The sequence below is a fragment of the Lycium barbarum genome, chromosome 3, assembly GCF_019175385.1.
Source record: "Lycium barbarum isolate Lr01 chromosome 3, ASM1917538v2, whole genome shotgun sequence".
NCBI classification, from domain to species: domain Eukaryota; kingdom Viridiplantae; phylum Streptophyta; class Magnoliopsida; order Solanales; family Solanaceae; genus Lycium; species Lycium barbarum.
In genome coordinates this window covers 54,371,371-54,384,036 of record NC_083339.1, presented here as the reverse complement: position 1 = coordinate 54,384,036, position 12,666 = coordinate 54,371,371, and positions in this window count along the sequence as shown.

Sequence of the window (12,666 nt, the reverse complement as noted above, 5' to 3'; positions counted from 1 at the left end):
TCCTCCTTAACGTGGTATGATTGTTGAAGCAAGAATCCCTCTCTTTGTTGCAAGTTCTCAACCCTAGCCAAGTGAGAAGTTGAAGGAAAAAGGTAAGATTTAATCTTCTTTTATATGTTATGGAAGGTTTGTGCATGTTGTAGTATGTAGAAATGAATGAAAATCATGAAAATAATGTATGTTGTGTGCTGGGCCGTGTGGTGTGAAGTGGCCGAATGGGACTATAGTGGTAGGATGTGATGAGTTAATTTTATTTGGTATTTTGATTGTTGTTGTTGTGAATCCCATGATAAAAAGGAAGGTTTGATGGCTTGAAAATGAATTTTTATACTTGTATGAATGATGTTGGTAATGTGTGGATTGTTGGTATAGTTTATGAATTTGGAAGAAAGTGTGTTGTTATGGTTCTTGTTACATTTGGATATTTTGGGTGAAATGGCATATTGGCTAGATTGTTTTAAATGTTGTATGACTTGTTTGAAGTATTCTTGAATTGTGTTTGTAAGGTCTTGGGTAAGTATTTGGATGTGTAAGCATTGATGTTGGCTTGACTATGTATGATGGAATTGGATACAAATGAAATGCCGTTGAATTATGTGATAAGAGTTGTTAATGTTAGAATATATTTTGGATTGATTATGGAAATTGGTAGAATAATTGTTGGCATTGTTGTTGGTATTTTGGCCGAGTTAAATTCTCGAATTGTTGTTGATAAAATTGGCCGAGTTGGAATCTCGGGGATGGTGTATTTACAGGGGAAATGCTGCCTAAATTTCAGTAGAATATAAGTGAATTCATTTGAAAGAATAAGACGAGTATATGTCGATGAATCTAATGATTATGTTAACCTTCTTGAATGTAGACTAGCAAGTTTGGATAAATAAGCGTAGCTAATAAGGCGTGGCACAGGTATGTAAGGCTTACCCTTTTCTTTCTTTTGGCATGATCCATATGAATAAGTATATGATGTATATGCATGATGTCAAGAGATTCCGATTCTTAGAGCCACTAGGATGGCCACTATTTTTGATCTCCGTAAGCCACTTCATATGGCTTCGATACGTACCCATGATTCCAAAGCTCTATTTGATAAGTTCCCAAAGTTGTCTACGATTCTTGTTGGTCTGTTGATATGAGTATACTCACTATGGTTAAGATTATTACATAATTGGATAATGAGCCAAGCAGAAGACTCATGTTTTTAAAATGGTTCTGTAAGTATTAATGCTTCTAACTTTGGTATACAGTCTTGGATCGGGCCAAACGTTCCTCGGCAGTAATATGTTATAGTATGGATCGGGCTGCACGTTCCGCAGCAACACTCTGTTTGATGTTCTATTAGTATGCATGCAGGATTCTATTATGTGTATATACGATATATGATGTCGGCATATTGATTTGATCCATAATAATATGCAAAAGGTACTTAATAGGAATTTTGCTCCGATTTTCCAAAAACGACTTCGGAAAGGTTCATAAAAGGTTCCGTAGTTCAAAAGCTTGTAACTTTCCCATACTAACTCTGATTGACTTGAAACTTGTTTCCGAGTCTTCAAATGTCGATAAGTATATTTGTTTAGCGAGTCTTGATTTGTGTGCATATGGTTTCGCACTACTCTGTTCGTGCAAGTCTTGATATGTCTATTCATTGAGCCCCGGCCAGGATATGTTATCGTGCGCACTCCTCTGCATTGTTTACCGAGTCCCTTAATGGGCCGGGTACGGTATATGTATATGAATATATGATTATGGCACCGAGTCCCATGATGGGACGGGTACGGTATATGTGCACATGATTTATTTACCAAGTCCCTTTACGGGACGGGTACGATATGATATCATTTACCGAGTCCCATAATGGGCCGGGTACGGTATGATTTCATTCACCGAGTCCCTCACTAGAGGGCTGGGTACGGTATATATATGTATATGTATATGTATATGTATATGCATGCATGATGATATGAGCACAGGAATGACATGATTTCATCACCGAGTCCCTTAACGGGGCGGGTACGGTATGTGTATGATATATGACGTTCGCATGCATGATTTCATTCACCGAGTCCCATAACGGGCCGGGTACGGTATGTGATAAGATATGCATGATTTATGTTCTAAAGGTAACAACTTTGGTATTCTGGACATTGTATATGTTTCTGTACTCCTCTTGTCAGTTACAATTCTTTTATTATGATTCTTGCCTTACATGCTCAGTACATTTTCTGTACTGACCCCCTTTCTTAGGGGGCTGCGTTTCATGCCACGCAGGTACCTACAGATGAATAGAAGATTTGTCAGAAGATGTTTCAGCAGGATTGGCGAGCTCCATTTGCTTCTCGAGCGTTGCCGAGTCAGAGTACATGTATGTTCTGGGTTCTGAATTGATGTGAGAGACTTTGCAGACAGCGTCGTGGGTATTGGTTGTCGGTTTGTAAGCGGCTCCATCAGCCGATATGTTATTCTGTATTATGTGATAAATTCTATATGATCACATATTCTGTTTGATTTGGAAAGCATCGAAAAAGAATATTTTGAAAGTTTACTATGTTTTTTATCTTTATTTGATTTAAAAGTCTAATAAGATTGTGTGTGTCCTAAAGGTCTGTGGGTTCGCTCGGCTCCGGATGTGGGGCTGGGTGCCCATCACACCCTAGTGGAATTAGGGTGTGACAATCTTCATGTCATCCCACCAATATATCAACTTGAGATCATGATACATCTTCGTTGCACCTGGGTGAATAGAATACCGAGAATAATGAGCTTCTTCTAGAATTCGACGGCGCAATTCTGCAATATTCGGGACACATAGCCTGCCCCGGTATCTAAGAATTCTATCCATAGAAGTTTCAAATGGAGACTTCTCTTTTTCATGAAATGTGTCTATGTAACGGCTCAACTGAGGATCTTCATATTGACGCTCTTTCACTTCCATATTCAAGGACGAAACTGTGGGATTATTAATGCCAATTCTTGCACTACCTGAATCAATTAGACATACTCCAAGATTAGCTAGTTGGTGGAGCTCATGAATTAATTCTTTCTTTTCCGGAGGGGCTTCACATAGGCTGCCCATCGATCGGCGGCTAAGCGCATCAGCTACTACATTTGCCTTTCCGGGGTAGTATAAAATACTCACATCATAATCATTCAATAATTCTAACCACCGCCTCTGCCGCAGATTCAACTCCTTCTTTTTCAAAATGTATTGAAGACTCTTGTGATCTGTATAGATATCAACATGCACGACATACAACTAATGTCTCCACATTTTTAATGCATGTATAACGACAACCAATTCGAGATCATGAGTCGGTTAGTTCTTTTTATGTTTCCATGGCTGCCTCGAAGCATAAGCAATGAATTTACCGTGCTGCATTATCACACATCCTAACCCCACACCGGAAGCATCACAATATACAACATTGCCATCTGGCACTTCTGGGAGTGTCAAGACTGGGGCTGAGGTTAATCTATCCTTCAACTCTTGGAAGCTACATTCACAAGCATCATTCCACTGAAACTTAGCTGACTTTTGGGTTAGCTTTGACAATGAGGCTAAAATAGAGGAAAATCATTCTACGAACCTTCTATAGTATCCTGCCAATCCTAGAAAACTACGGATTTTTGCGGGCGTCGTAGGCCTTGGCCAAGTCTTCACGGCTTCAATTTTCTAAGTATCAACTCGAATGCCATCATCTGAAATAGCATGACCTAAGAATGTCATAGGATTCAGCCAAAACTCGCACTTTAAAAATTTAGCATACAATTCTCGAGTTCGAAGAATTCCAAGAACAATACGTAAATGATCTGCATGTTCTGATTTTGTGCGAGAGTATACCAGATTATCGTCAATGAATACTATTATGAATAAATCCAAGAGAAGCCTGAATACATTATTCATCAAATTCATAAACACTGCTGGAGCGTTAGTTAACCCAAATGACATCACTCGAAATTCATAATGGTCATATCTCGTTCTGAAAGAAGTTTTGAGAATATCTTCTTCTTTAACTCTTACTTAATGATATCCTGACCTCAAGTCTATTTTGGAAAACCACTTGGCACCCTGTAATTGATCAAATAAATCATCAATCCTCGGAAGAGGATATTTGTTCTTTATCGTCACCTTATTCAACTGCCTATAGTCGATGCACATTCGTAAGGAACCATCTTTCTTTCTCACAAATAGGACTAGTGCTCCCTACGGTGATAAACTGGGTCTAATAAACCCCTTTTCAAGCAAATCTTTCAACTGTGCCTTTAGTTCTTTCAATTCTACTAGAGCCATTCGGTAAGGAGGAATAGAAATAGGCTTGGTGTCCGACAACACATCAATAGCGAAAATCAATCTCTCTTTTCGGGGGAAGACCTGGAAGTTCATCTGGAAATACATTCGGAAATTCATTCACTACCGGAACGGATTGGAAAGTTTGCGACTTTGCTTCGGTATCATGAACTCGGACTAAGTGATAAATATAACCCTTAGATATCATCTTTCTTGTCTTAAGGTAGGAAATAAACCTACCTCTGTGAGATGCTGTATTAACCTTCCATTCAAGCATGGGCTCTCCCTGAAATTGAAATCGAACTACTTTCATTCGGCATTAAACATTAGCATAACATGAGGCCAACCAATCCATACCCATAATTACATCGAAATCTAACATTTTCAGCTCAACTAAATCAGCTTTAGTCTGGCGGTCGACAATTACACAATTTTTGTACACTTGTCTAGCTATCACAGGATCACCAACCGGAGTAGATACCTCAAAAGGTTTAATTGGCTCAGGTTTCACCCCAATGCGACCAGAAAAATACGGAGTAATATAAGATAGGGTAGAACCCAGATCTATCAATGTATACACATCATGGGAAAATACAGATAATATACCTTTAACAACATCCGGGGAGGACTCAAGATCCTGTCGTCCGGCTAAAGCATACATACGGGGCTGAGTGGCACCTGAAGTAGATGCTCCCCCTCTGCCTCTACCTCGACCTGCTGGGATCTGGGGAATCTGCCCTACCGGTCGCACTGAAGAGGAACCAACTACTGATCCTGTTGGCTGAACCCCATCTCTACCATACCTCGAGGGATAATCACACATCAAGTGCCCAGTCTGTCCACAAACATAGCAAGCATCTGTGCCTTGGCGACATGGCCTCGAATGTAATTTACCGCACTGACTACATCGCGACACTGGTGGTCTCCTCTGACTATGATTACCCCCAAACTGAGAACCTGAAGCTCTCGAACTCTGACCCTGTCCTGAAGTAATGGAGCGGTCAAATCTCCTACCTGGAAATCATGGAGGTGCACTAGTCGCCGATTGGCCTGAGTTCCTAGAATATGCCTGCCTTGATCCCCCTCTATAATCACTACCTGCCCCCACAGATCTGGCCCTCTTGCTTTGCCCTCTATCAATATCATGATCACACCTTTGCGGATGTTGTTGTCTTTCTAAATTCTGAGCTTGGGCTTGAATGTGGGAAATATCCATCCCATCTTGCAACGAAGCCGTCAAGCAGTCCTTGAACAAATTCGGACCTAATCGACTCACGAATCTGTGCACTCTATCCCCCATGTCGGCCACCATAGTCGGGGCATATCTAGCCAATGAATTAAACTGAAGCTTATACTCCCGGGCACTCATATTTCGTTGTTTTAGAGTTAAGAACCTATCCGCTCTAGCTCAGCAGACCTCGGGTGGCAAATAGTAGCGGATGAAGGCATCTACAAATTCTTGCCAAACGGGAGGAGGTGCATTCTCTTTGCTTGATGATATCCAATTATTGTACCATAATACCGCCACATCTTGGAGTCTTTAAGATGCCCACTTCACAGATTCAGTTTCGGAGGCATGAATAATCTTCAATGTTCTCAACATTTCATCGATAAAACTTTGCAGGTCTTCATTCGATTTTGACCCGAAAAACTCTGGAGGATTCAAACTCATGAAATCACGGGCTCTGGTACTAGCTGCCTGATCACTTGGACCCGCATTTTGCCGCTGTGCCTGGATGGTAACTAACTGCGTCAATAGATGAATAGCCTCGGTCACTTGTTGACCCGAAGTAGCCGGTGGAGGAATTGGAGACATAGGAGCTGGAGCTAAAGCCCCTTCTTGTTCTTCTATAATAGGCGGAGTGAGAGAAGTATTAGATGGAGCCTCATTATGTGATTCACCCTCTTCTACATTCATTGGCGGCTCTCTTTCTACCCGCCTTTTCATCATAGTCTTGCCCTTCTGTGCGGCTCTAACTTTTCCCTTTGGCGGCATTTCTGAAATAATAGCACACTATTAAAGAGGAGAAAATCTTATAACACAGCTCTATCGGACGATCTCTTAATATGAAAGATGGTCATTTTTCCTAAATGCCCTGTAGCCTCCGGTTTATTAGTGTGGTGCACAACACACCATAAACAAGACTCTACTAGACACGGCTCGTAGACACTTCCTAGGACTGAACTGCTCTGATACCACTTTTGTCACGACCCGAGTAGGGACCATGACGGGGACCCGGGGCTAACCACCGAGCACCGCTCATACCATTACCCATCGTACACATCGAGCGTTCATTCATTAACCTTATACTCAAATCATAGGAAAACCATTTTTTTCACTTTGAAACATAATTACTTTTATATAAATAAGCCTTTCGGCTATCAATATATATATATATATATATACATATATATATATATATACACGTGGAAAAAATCGTGAGACCATACTATCCACACATGCGTATCTACGAGGCTCTACTAGAGTACTAGACATATGGACGGAACAGGGCCCCGTCGTGCCCAAAATACATATATATACACAAAATAATGAGTCAATGGCACCTCCGGGACAATGACGTGCTCTCAAGTCAGCTAACAGCTCCTACGAGTCCGGATCACCTCTCTGTCTACCTGTGGGCATGAACGCAGCGTCCAAAGAAAACAGACGTCAGTACGAATATTGTACTGAGTATGTAAGACTTGAATGAAATGAATATAATAGAGAAATCATAAAACATAAGATGAAGATATACCCTGCGTAACTTTTAAGGACGGATACATTTCATACATATATCATATATAATCATAGTACATGTATCATCATAGCGCATACATCATCGTATCATATATTTCATCATCGTTAACCCGCGTCCGGGTAACCATCATATGTCACCCACTAGTGGTGTCATGCCAGGTCCTCTAGGCACGGTGTAAACATAGCATCTCGCCTTAGCAGTGACATGCCCGGCCATTTTGGCACGGTGGAATCGTACGCAGCCCGCCTTCGCGGTGACATGCCCGGCCAACTAGGCGCGGTGGAATCGTATCGTCATATAGTAAACATAAACTTATTATTATGATACATCTCATAGGCACATCATGACTTTATCATAACTTAGCATCATTATACATTTATCATCAAAACATACACTAGAGCTTGAAGGCAACTATGGCTATGTCTGGGTGACTTAAGGTCGTGAACCCCCGATTACATTATGGAGTGATCATAATCATAATATCTCACCTTGAGGGGACTAATATTTTAAGGTGAGTGTACACAAGGAAACACATCAATGGAACGATACTTAGGATCATTAACCTTATAGACATCGTATGTTGCTCTAGGATTCTTTATACTTAAGTTCATCATCATCATCATCATCATGCTCGTATCTTATCTCTTTTCCTTATCATGTGTGTACGTAGCTCTTTATAGTCATAGACTCATAATTTTCGTTATTTAGGAAGATTATGGAAAAGTTAGAAGATTCATGCCATATGAGTCATGCCTTAGAAGGAAAGGATTAGCCTTACATACATGTTTTGTTTAACAATTCTATCGCTTGATTGTTCTTCTTCAACGCTCACGTTTCTACCTTCAAGAGAATTTGCATCAACATTAGCCAATCGATTATATGAACGTGCTTACTAAAGCTAGAGAAAATTGGGCAGCATTTCCTTTGTTTGTACAACTTTCCTCATTTTACATATCAACTCCCAAACGTCCATAACAACATTCACAATATTATAAATAACAATCATCATTCATCTACATTATCCACATTTCCTAATTTCACTTCAATTCCTCCATAATCGTGGTCATAGATCACTATTGCATTTTCTTACATATAATGCTTATCCCATATTCTAAATGTCATTCATAACATACTTACAATTACAACATATCAATATTCATGATTCACTCCAAACTACTACTCAAAATCTCATTATTCCTATCTTTGTGACCCATTTTCTATATCCTTCTACAATCCAAGTGTTTCAACTTCTCAATACCTTAAACAACATAAAAATATCACAAAACTTACCTTAAATAGTGTAGGAATAACCCTTGAGTAGAAATACTTCTCTTGCACCAAAACCCTAGTTCACTTCCATTGGAATTTCTTGGCTTAGATGAACCCTAGTGAGTTTCCTGCACTTGTTTCTCTTGATTTGATGAAGTTGATCCTTAGTTTCACTTGGATTCTTGTAGATGAAGAGTGTGGAAGGTTCTAGAGAGTTCTTGAGTCGTGGAGAGAAAATGAGAATGAATCAATGAACTTGGGGTGCACTTTTATAAAATAAAAATCTGTCCCGACATTATGATACGGACACTTATACGGTCCGTATTAATTTGTACGGTCCGTATAAGTGTCTCACGACCCGGCTAGGGGCCGTAACAGGTACCCGGGGCAAACCGATGAGTACCGCTCGTACTAGTACCCCTTAGGCTTATTTAACAATCATTTATCAGATTCATGCTCGATTTACAAGAAAACCTGTTTTCCTTTAGAAATATAATGTTTTTATACACACGAGCCCTTAGGCTAGCAAAATAATATATATGTATATGTTTACACAATGACCACGCCGTGAAACCCCATGACCCACATTGAATATCTAAGATCCTCTATGAGATGACATTTACAACTGTACATAAAAGAATCATCATAGGCACCTCCAGGACAATAGGGTGCTTTCAGTCAGCTAACAGCTTCTAAGAATCTGGAGAAAGATCTCCTCCCTGTCTACCTGTGGGCATGAACACAGCGTCCAAAGAAAACGGACGTCAGTACGAATATTGTACTGAGTAGCTAAGGCAGGAATGAAATAAACAAACATAATAGAGGGATCAGGAATCAAGAGAGAAGGATATGACCTGAATGTATATCGTGGACAACCTACTCTCTACATATATCACATTTTACAAAATCATAGTGTACATGTTATCACATCCCATACATCATCACATACATCATCATATACGTCATATACGTCATCACATACGTCCTCACATCGTAATCCGCATCATTACCCGCGTCCGGGTAATCCTCATATGCCGCCCACTAGTGGTGATCATGCCCGGCCCTCTAGGCTCGGTGTAAACATAGCAGCCCGCATTAGCGGTGACATGCCCGGCCATATAGGCGCGGTGGAATCTTACGCAGCCCGCATTAGCGGTGGCATGCCCGGCTATATAGGCGTGGTGGAATCATATCATCACAAAATCAATCATCACACATCACTATTACACATCTCATACCATAGCATCGTGTTATCATTTCTTGGTATTCCATGCATCCTATAGTCGTATTATAAGTTAGCAGTATTCATCATCTTTTTGTCATAGCATACATTAGGCTTTATGGCAACCACACTATGTCGGGGTGACGTAAGGTCGTGAACCCCCGATTGTATTATGGACATTTTATGAGAATCATGCCTCGCCTTGAAGGAAATAAAGCATAAGGCGAGTATTAACAATAATAACATCATTAGCATTGTAGGAACATCGTGCCGCAATTTCTTGAATCCCTATACTCCAGCTCATTGTCATTATTATTATGCTCATAGGTTATTCGATATATAGAAGGACTCATAGGCTTCATCTTATAGAAGGATTATGGAAAACTTGAAGGATTCATGCCTTGTGAAAGAAGAGTTAAGCCTCACATACCTTTCTCGTTTAAGCAATCTAGCGTTCGCTTATTCTCCTTCAACGTCACGTCTCTACCTTCAAAAGGGGATTCGTACTAACGTTAGTTAATCAACTTTAAGAACGCACTACTATTTCTAGAGACAATTGGGCAGCACTTCCTTTGTTTATACTACTTTTCCCATATTCCATATCAACTCCCAACACCCACAACAACAATTACAATATAGCAATCAACAATCATCATTCATATACAATGACCATGATCCACCATTTCTGTTCATTTTTCCCACATTTATGGTTTTGGGTTCGCTATTGTATTTTCTCATGTATCACACTTATCTCATGGTCAACATGTCATCTATAACGTATTCATACTCTCAACACATTAACATTCATGATTCAATTCAACTACCATTCACTCGTGGCACTATTCACTCATTTATGACCCATTTGCTATGCTTTTCTACAATTCGGGTATCTTAACCTTCCAATACCTTAAACAACATGAAATGGTCATGAAACTTACCTTGGATGATGGTGGAACAATCCTTGAGTGGAGTTTCTACTCTAGTACCAAAACCTTACTTCACCTCTTTTAGTTTTCTTTGAGGAAGATGAGCTTGAGCTAGGTTTCACACTCTTGTTTTCATGAATTTGGCGTTGTTGATCTTGATTTTCCCTTGATTCTCTTGAATTCTTCTGGATGAAGTGTTTTGTAGTATTCTAGAGAGTTCTTGAATTGTGAAGATGAGAAATGAAATAAAATGAGCTTGGGGTCCCTTATACTTAACTTGAAAATCTGATTTTTTTGTGAACAGTAGTCGGGATGCACAGTGGCCGTAAACCTAGTTTATGGGCCGTATTCTGGTTTACGGTCTGTCCTTCATGACCGTATTTAAGTATATCAGAAACAGAAAGGTTTGCTGTAGGTCATGGTGGTTTACGGTCACAGTTTACGGGTCATATTTCGATTTACGGTCTGTATTCTGAGTCGTATTTAACCATTTCAACATTTGACAGAAAGTTAAAGTTTTGATAGTTGGAAGACGATGGCACTTTATGGTCTGTAAATCGCTTTACGGGCCGTATTCTGTTTTACGACCACTGGTCGAAATGCAAATCTGCAACCTTCGCATTTTCAAAACTCATGGGTAGTCATTCCCTTCTTAGTAAAACATCGTACACTCATACTCTTCGTTGGTCTATTCATTGTATGCTCATGAAAAATTTTCCGAGGTGTAACATTCTCCCCCCCTTTTGGGAACATTCGTCCTCGAATGTTAGATCATCGGGGATTCTAGAAAAATTTCGCCAAAGTTTCCTTTATAATATGGCACTACCCTCCTACCACAACAACCCATAATATCACATCACTGCCTCACAGGGCTACATCACGACATCGACATATCTATAGCCACACACGACCAAAAGCATAAAGATAAGCATACATACTGTATATTATTGGTGTTTCATCTTGGATCTCTCCTGGGGGTTAGAATAAGTGTGGGTACTTGGACTCCATATTCTCTTCCGCTTCCCAAGTCATTTCTTCCCGATTGTTGTTCCGCCACAATACTTTGACTGATGCTACTTCTTTATTTCGAAGCTTTCACACTTGCCTATCTAGGATGGAAATAGGTACCTCTTCATAGGTTAGCCTTTCCGTTACTTGCACATCATCTATCGGGACAATCTTTGTGGGATCTCCAACACACTTGCGGAGCATCGAAACATAAAAGACTGGATGGACTGATTCAAGCTCCGAAGGCAAATCCAATTCATAGGCTACCTGAGCTACCTTGCGGATGATTTTGTAGGGTTCAATGTATCTGGGACTTAGCTTCCCTTTCTTACCAAATCTTATTACCCCTTTCATGGGTGACACTTTCAAAAATACCCAATCATTAATTTCAAATTCCAAGTCTCGTCGGCGGTTGTCCCCATAGGACTTTTGGCGACTTTGGGCTGTCAACAACCGATCTTGGATCACCTGGACTTTTTCTATCGCTTGTTGGATCAATTTAGGGCCCACTAATTGTGCTTCTCCTATTTCGAACCATCTGATTGGATATCTGCATTTCCTTCCATATAAAGCTTCATATGGAGCCATTTGTATACTTGAATGGTAGTTGTTGTTATATGAAAACTCAATTAGTGGCAAATGATCATCCCAACTACCGCCAAAATCCAGCACACACGCTCGTAGCATATCTTCCATGGTCTGAATAGTGCGCTCGGCTTGCCCATCGGTCTGTGGATGAAATGTCGTGCTAAACTTCACTTGCGTGCCTAGACCTTCTTGAAAAGACTTCCAAAACTTAGTTGTAAACTATGCTCCTCTATACGTTATAATAGACAATGGAATACCATGGAGTCGCACGATTTCTTTGAGATATAGCCTTGCATAGACTTCTGCTGAGTACGTGGTCCTAACTGGAAGAAAATGGGCTGCTTTCGTCAGCCTATCCACGATCACCCATATAGAGTCATACCTGCCACGGGAACGGGGTAATCCTACGATGAAATCCATGTTGATCACTTCCCATTTCCAAGTAGGGATTTCCATTGCTTGCAACAAGCCTCCCGACTTCTGGTGTTCAGCTTTTACCTGTTGGCAATTTGGACATTGTGCTACAAACTCTGCTATGTCTCTCTTCATGCCATCCCACTAGTACATCATCTTGAGATCATGATACATTTTGGTTGCACCTGGGTG